Source organism: Canis lupus, chromosome 33 (genome assembly GCF_048164855.1).
Source record: "Canis lupus baileyi chromosome 33, mCanLup2.hap1, whole genome shotgun sequence".
Lineage (NCBI taxonomy): Eukaryota > Metazoa > Chordata > Mammalia > Carnivora > Canidae > Canis > Canis lupus.
Window position 1 is genome coordinate 7746522 of NC_132870.1, and position 6547 is coordinate 7753068.

At 36.7% G+C, this 6547-nt stretch overlaps 1 long non-coding RNA gene across 2 annotated transcripts; it reads right to left on the reverse strand.

Annotated features, from left to right (window-relative positions):
* Positions 1-229: 229 nt before the first annotated feature.
* LOC140623632 (uncharacterized) lies at positions 230-3833 on the reverse strand. Of its 2 annotated transcripts, none has more exons than XR_012023188.1 (3): positions 3484-3833; positions 2124-2330; positions 230-348 (listed from the first exon to the last, which is right to left on the reverse strand). It is a non-coding gene; the product is annotated as an uncharacterized lncRNA (long non-coding RNA). The 2 variants fall into 2 exon arrangements; XR_012023187.1 differs by having other exon boundaries at positions 236-403.
* Between the last annotated feature and the right edge of the window lie 2714 nt (positions 3834-6547).

Sequence of the window (6547 nt, forward strand, 5' to 3'; positions counted from 1 at the left end):
TTTTCTTTGAGATTTTCAAGAAGAAGAAAAAATTGTGCTACCAACATCTTTTTAACTGGTGGGGAGGATCCTAAATCCAATCTGGTAATGCCTTTATCACCATCTGCTGGAGACTTTTGACAATATATTGTTCCAAATTTTGTATTTGGGAAATTCTATAGAAATGAGAAATGAGAAAGAGAGAGAATGAGGAAGGGAAATGAAAACACAATGCATATTATTAAGTTTAGCATAGGTTTATCATTAAATATTTCTTCAGGGCAGCATCAATGACTCTTCTTTGATGTTTTATGAAATATTGCTGTTTTCCTTCTCATCTCTTTCTCAAAACTATAAGCTTTAGATATGCTAGAAGAAGAACGTGGAGAAGACTTCCGTAAAAGCTTGCTGCAATTAAGCTGGACTGTAAATATATATATTTTTTAAAATTATTTTTTGAATGTTATATCAATTCTGAATTGTTCTAAATATGATTTATGTGTATATGTAAATAAACATTTATACATATAAAAATGATTTATGGTCTATGTGTTTATTACACGTTAAAGAACGGTATATAGATGCACAAAAATATGGGGGTTTGTGTTTCTGTTTCATTTCTGTTTCTGTCTCTCTCTCTTTTTTAGATTCAACAAAACTCTAATGCCTTCCATAGATGTCAGGCAGTGGGATTGTCTCATAGGTAAGTTCCATTTAAAAGACACCTTTTCTGATCATGAAATGGGCAAAAGACATGAACAGAAATCTCACAGAGGAAGACATAGACATGGCCAACATGCATATGAGAAAATGTTCTGCATCACTTGCCATCAGGGAAATACAAATCAAAACTACAATGAGATACCACCTCACACCAGTGAGAATGGGGAAAATTAACAAGGCAGGAAACAACAAATGTTGGAGAGGATGCGGAGAAAAGGGAACCCTCTTACACTGTTGGTGGGAATGTGAATTGGTGCAGCCACTCTGGAAAACTGTATGGAGGTTCCTCAAACAGTTAAAAATATACCTGCCCTATGACCCAGCAATTGCACTGCTGGGGATTTACCCCAAAGATACAAATGCAATGAAACGCCGGGACACCTGCACCCCGATGTTTCTAGCAGCAATGGCCACGATAGCCAAACTGTGGAAGGAGCCTCGGTGTCCAACGAAAGATGAATGGATAAAGAAGATGTGGTTTATGTATACAATGGAATATTACTCAGCTATTAGAAATGACAAATACCCACCATTTGCTTCAACGTGGATGGAACTGGAGGGTATTATGCTGAGTGAAGTAAGTCAGTCGGAGAAGGACAAACATTATATGTTCTCATTCATTTGGGGAATATAAATAATAGTGAAAGGGAATATAAGGGAAGGGAGAAGAAATGTGTGGGAAATATCAGAAAGGGAGACAGAACGTAAAGACTGCTAACTCTGGGAAACGAACTAGGGGTGGTAGAAGGGGAGGAGGGCGGGGGGTGGGAGTGAATGGGTGACGGGCACTGGGTGTTATTCTGTATGTTAGTAAATTGAACACAAATAAAAAATAAATTAAAAAAAAATAAAAGACTCCTTTTCATTACTTTAGAAATTAATCACTCTCCCCATTTCCAAATCCAATATAAGTCTTCCTTAAATTGCATTTCAATTAGTGGTAAGTTGTGTTTGAATAAGTTGGAGGAAAAGGAAGTGAAATATAGGGGCAAATAACATTTGTTGAGCCCATAAGTGTATATATATGCTCTCTCCTACCATCCTTAAAGCAACTCTAGGAGTAGGTATTCTTATCCCTATTTGTCAGATCAGGAATATTCTAATACACACATATACACATGCATATATAATATCCTATAGGTGAAGCTCTTATATCTGCTTTACAGTTGACAAAGCACTTCAAAGATATTGAACATATATCAGGGATATCTAATAACTGATTTGGTAGCCTTTTATTAATACTAATGCATAAATGCTCTATGGACTTAAAGCTCTTTAAATTTATACCATCCAATGAAGTTCCATAAGAGAAAGGACCTTATAGTCTAATTCACTTGTAAACATTCCATGGTATGTAATAGATGCTTGAAACATATTTGTTGAATGAATTAGCATATAAAGAGGAGTATAATAATGTTCACCTCAAAGAACTGTAAAAACTGAATGAGATAATGCAGCAAAGAGCCAGACCCAGTGTGGACATTCCATGAGTGTTCATTCCCTTCTCTTTCCTGAACAAGCTCCTGCTGTTCCCGTACCTATCCTTGATGCCCACTTGTGGCTGACATTTACTTTGCGATGAAATCTTCACCATCTATGCTGCTAGGCCTGGATCAAATCACTCCAGCCTGGGAATAGAAGTATCCATTGAAAAATTAGTGGCTTCCAAAAAAATAAAAATAAAAATAAAAATAAAAATAAAAATTAGTGGCTTCTGAGGCAACTTCAATTCTAAAACCTTCTGTATGAAATTAGGCTAACAAGTATGATTTCAACTGTAGGGCACAAAGCATGAGACACTCACTTGAATTGTTCAGGAAACATTGAAAGGAACATTTTGGGGGGAAAAAGGAGAAGGAGAGAATGAACATTAAAGAACCATTTGCCTGTTGGTGTGGTTACTTTTCATTAATATTCATAAAACCTGTATCAGTGCTTTGGGGCTGAGACACTGTCTTTCCAAATGTTCAATGCAAATACTGTGTTCAGGTGCTCTTCTAGAACTCCCATTGAGTTATAAAAACTAATTTTATTTCATTGAATTTGTCGTGCAGCTCTATCCTGATGAATATATGACAGAGAGAGAAACAGAACAATTTTCTGCACTTTCTTTTTTTATCTTTAATTTCAAACTTAGTTCCCCTATGCATTTGGGAGATAGAAGAAGCTTAGATTTTTAATATGTACAGTTATGTGCATTTTAACAAACTTTAAACTTCAGAGACTATGCCTTCCTGCTCTGCAGTGTGCCCACTGCTGCATGCATAATAATGAAGATTGAGAACAGGGGAGAAAGAAATGCTCCTGTATGGCAATTATGTCTGGGAAAGAGAATTTAGCTTTCATCAAGTTTACTGATAATCCTGAATCTTCATATGGAAATGTAACTCATTTTTCTGAGATGCCTGCTATATACATTTCAAATATTAAAAAAAAAGAGGGCATATATTTTTCCCTGGCACCCCCCACTTGCAATGGAAACTAGTTTAACATAAAACTCATAATGCTGATGAACTTGAGGGGATGGATTAATAACGGTTAGTTTTGTATGGAGAAGAAAAGTGAAGATCTGCATCTTCATTTCCTGAAAGGGAAGCAATCAAGGCTTTTTGGTAAATCATGTTTTCACTTGGGAGGAGTAATCTTTTTGAGGAAATGTTTTGGGAATCATCAAGTGCCAATCAAACATTAGTATCCACAGCCAAAGATTGATTATTTTTAATAAAACTTGAGTTTCCCCCAGGCCTCACATAACATCCCTATGGGGTACATAACATTTACCTGCTTCAGCTCCCTAAAACTTCAGTGTCTTCCCATCCTCCACACACAAATGAAAAATAACAATGAAACTATATGGAGTGCTAAACCCAGGGGCTGTCTGTTGTCCTCAGAAATAAGTTTGTCAAGCTGGATCTCCAAGCTGTCCTTCAGTGCCTTTGTTCTCTCCCGTGACTGCTTCCCCTACTAGCTTTTGAGCTTCTTTAGGAAAGGAACATACTTATTCATGTTTGTGTCTCCAGAACCACCTGACATACTACCTTACTCATCCTTGGTGACCAGTAAATAGTTGTTAAACTGAATTACTGGATTCTGCTTCATCATCTAGTGTGTCGGTGATGTCATCTGGGAATACTATCAGCAGCCTGTCAATGTTCTCATCTTAGTTACTGATGATGCAAAGATTCTTCCATGGAATTTAATCCTTCATGGAGTAGAGGGTTGAGAATGAATGAGTTCTAGCATTTTTTATAGCTTTTAGAGACTTCATATTCTTGTTAAAGTGGGTTTTAAACTCAGACAGACCAGGGTATGAATCCTGACTTTGCTGCCTGGTTGTAGTGTTGCCTTGGGAGAGTAACTTTCAGTGCCTAAATTGGAGGTGCTCAATAAATGTATGTTGGATGAGTTAATGATCTCTAGACTTCATTTTTATTATCCCTAAAATGGGAAAATAATATGTATCTAGCAGTGCTGTTAAATACGTTACCTACTCAGAAAGTAGAAAATTATATTGATGTCTTACAAACATACTTTTGGATTTTTAATTGCTCTTTCTACATACTTGTCATTTTTTAAAATTATCTATCTGTCTATCTATATTTATCTATTATCTATCTATCTATCATCTATCTATCTATCTATCTATCTATCTATCTATCATCTATCTATCTATCTATCATCTATCTATCTATCTCCCTATTTCAGAGGAGGATAACACTGATATTATTTTATATTAATATATTCCCCGTTTCTACAACACACTGTTTAATTTTGCTTCATAGCAACCATCTGAGGTTATAAAGGTTATCATCCATATTTTGCAGACCAGAAACATGAGTCCCAGATGAAAATTTGATTTATCAGAGTTATAGCAGTAACCAAAATATGACTAGAACTTAGATCTCCTGATTTAAAATTTGATGGGCTTTGACCTCTGTTCTATTGCCATCTCAATGATCAGGATTTCTAAAACGAAGCAAAACATTTACTTATATCTGCATATTAGTTTCTTTTTGATGAAACACAAAAGTAAGGAGCCTGGAATCCTAGCTTATTGAGTGGCTTTTATGCTGGTACACTTAAGTTATTTTTTTGATCTCTGCAGTTTGTGGGTGGAATGAAGAGGAATGGAGAAAGAGGCCATTAAGCATGACAGCTGTGTTTGTATTTGTAGCTGTTGATATGCAGACAGGGCTTCAGGGAGACCCAGTTCACTGGGTAAGAGCTGGTCTCATGGTCACTAAGTACATTAGGTCCTAAGAACACCACAGCTTCCCCTGTGAGTGTTTAAGGATTTGCTGGAGTTTAGAAGATATGTGGAAGTCCTACTTAATTTAAAAGTCTTAAATATAAAGCATATCTCCCACCCCCCTTTCTAATACTAGACAGAAGTTCATGCCTGACAGACTCAAGCAAGCAGGTTTGCTATGGTGGGGCTGGGGAAACTATTGATTGTTTCAAGAAGTAGAATAGAATACTGGTCAAGTGTGGTTTCTGGAGCTAATTGAGTACCTACTATATGCAGAGTACCGGGGATACAGTGGTGGGAAAAATTCCCCACTTTCATGGAATTTACATTTTAGGGAGAAGAGGCAAATAAAAAGTAAAATAAATAAGTAAATGATATAGTATATTAGAAAGCTATTTGTATTGTGGACAAAAATCAATCAGAGAAATGGGCAGGGATGCTATTAATCCCTCATCGTTGGCCCACAGTCAGTTTTCAAGGTTCAACTTTCCAATGTGTCAACTTCTAATTCTTAGGCTATCTTGATTCTCCTTTTCTAATGATTTCCTCCTTTTTCCCAGACAAGAATAGGTTTTTCAGTTTGCATCTGGTATGGACAGAGTAAGTAGTCATCAACATGGCATGGATTCGAGAGTGAATAAAGAAAATAAATGAAAAGAGAAGAGAAGAATTACTTAGAGATAAGTAGACATTTAAAGTCTATATTAAAATTAAGCTTTCTTTTTTGGCTTGCTTTTTCCTGCATTTTGTGTCTGTAATATGGAATTGAATTGTGACTTATTCACCAAACTTGATGAGGCAGGAACTAGGGGGTATATGGAGAAAAGACCCACTCCCAGCCATAGAAAACCTCTCTACCCAATGGCGTGACATTTATATTTTCCACATACATTCTTTCTCTTTTCAAAAGAGATTTGGACATCTGTCATTAGAATGGAGTAAACACAATGCAAACACGTGAAAGAAAGCCAGGACTAAGGAACAGTGTAGCCCGAACCACATCACAGTGACAAGAGTCAAACACTCCAGAAGCCTTGGAGCCTTCCAGCACTCAGGGTCAAAGAGGGGACACCTACCAGTTTGTAGAGAAGAGGGTTTTCTTTCATCTAAGTTTTTAAAGAAATTCTTCATGTTGGACAGTCAATAAGGGAACAGGAAATAGTATAATGGACAATTCTTCACCAATATCTTTAGTACAAATGCAGAATTTTGTCAGTGTTAGGTGTGACCAGGAATATTCCTCCATCAGTCTCCTTCAATGCGTCTAAGTTTCTGAGAGGTCAAAGGACAGGGTCTTGGAAAATTAGTTGGAACCATGGGGAGCTAGCTACAAGGTTTCCTTTGCAAAGGCAGATAAAAGCCTGGGACCCTCAAAGAGCAGGAGAGAGATTTTCTCAGACATTCCCTGAGCCTACTCTCTAGTGTTGACCCTCCACATCAATGATTTGCAAACATTTTTGACGTTTCCAAGTTAGAAATATATGTGATAGTGCCATCCAACACATAAACACACACACACACACACACACACACATTCTGAAGCAGAAATTTCCCCATATTTCAAAAATATTTCTTATATGATGAATGAGGCCTTCT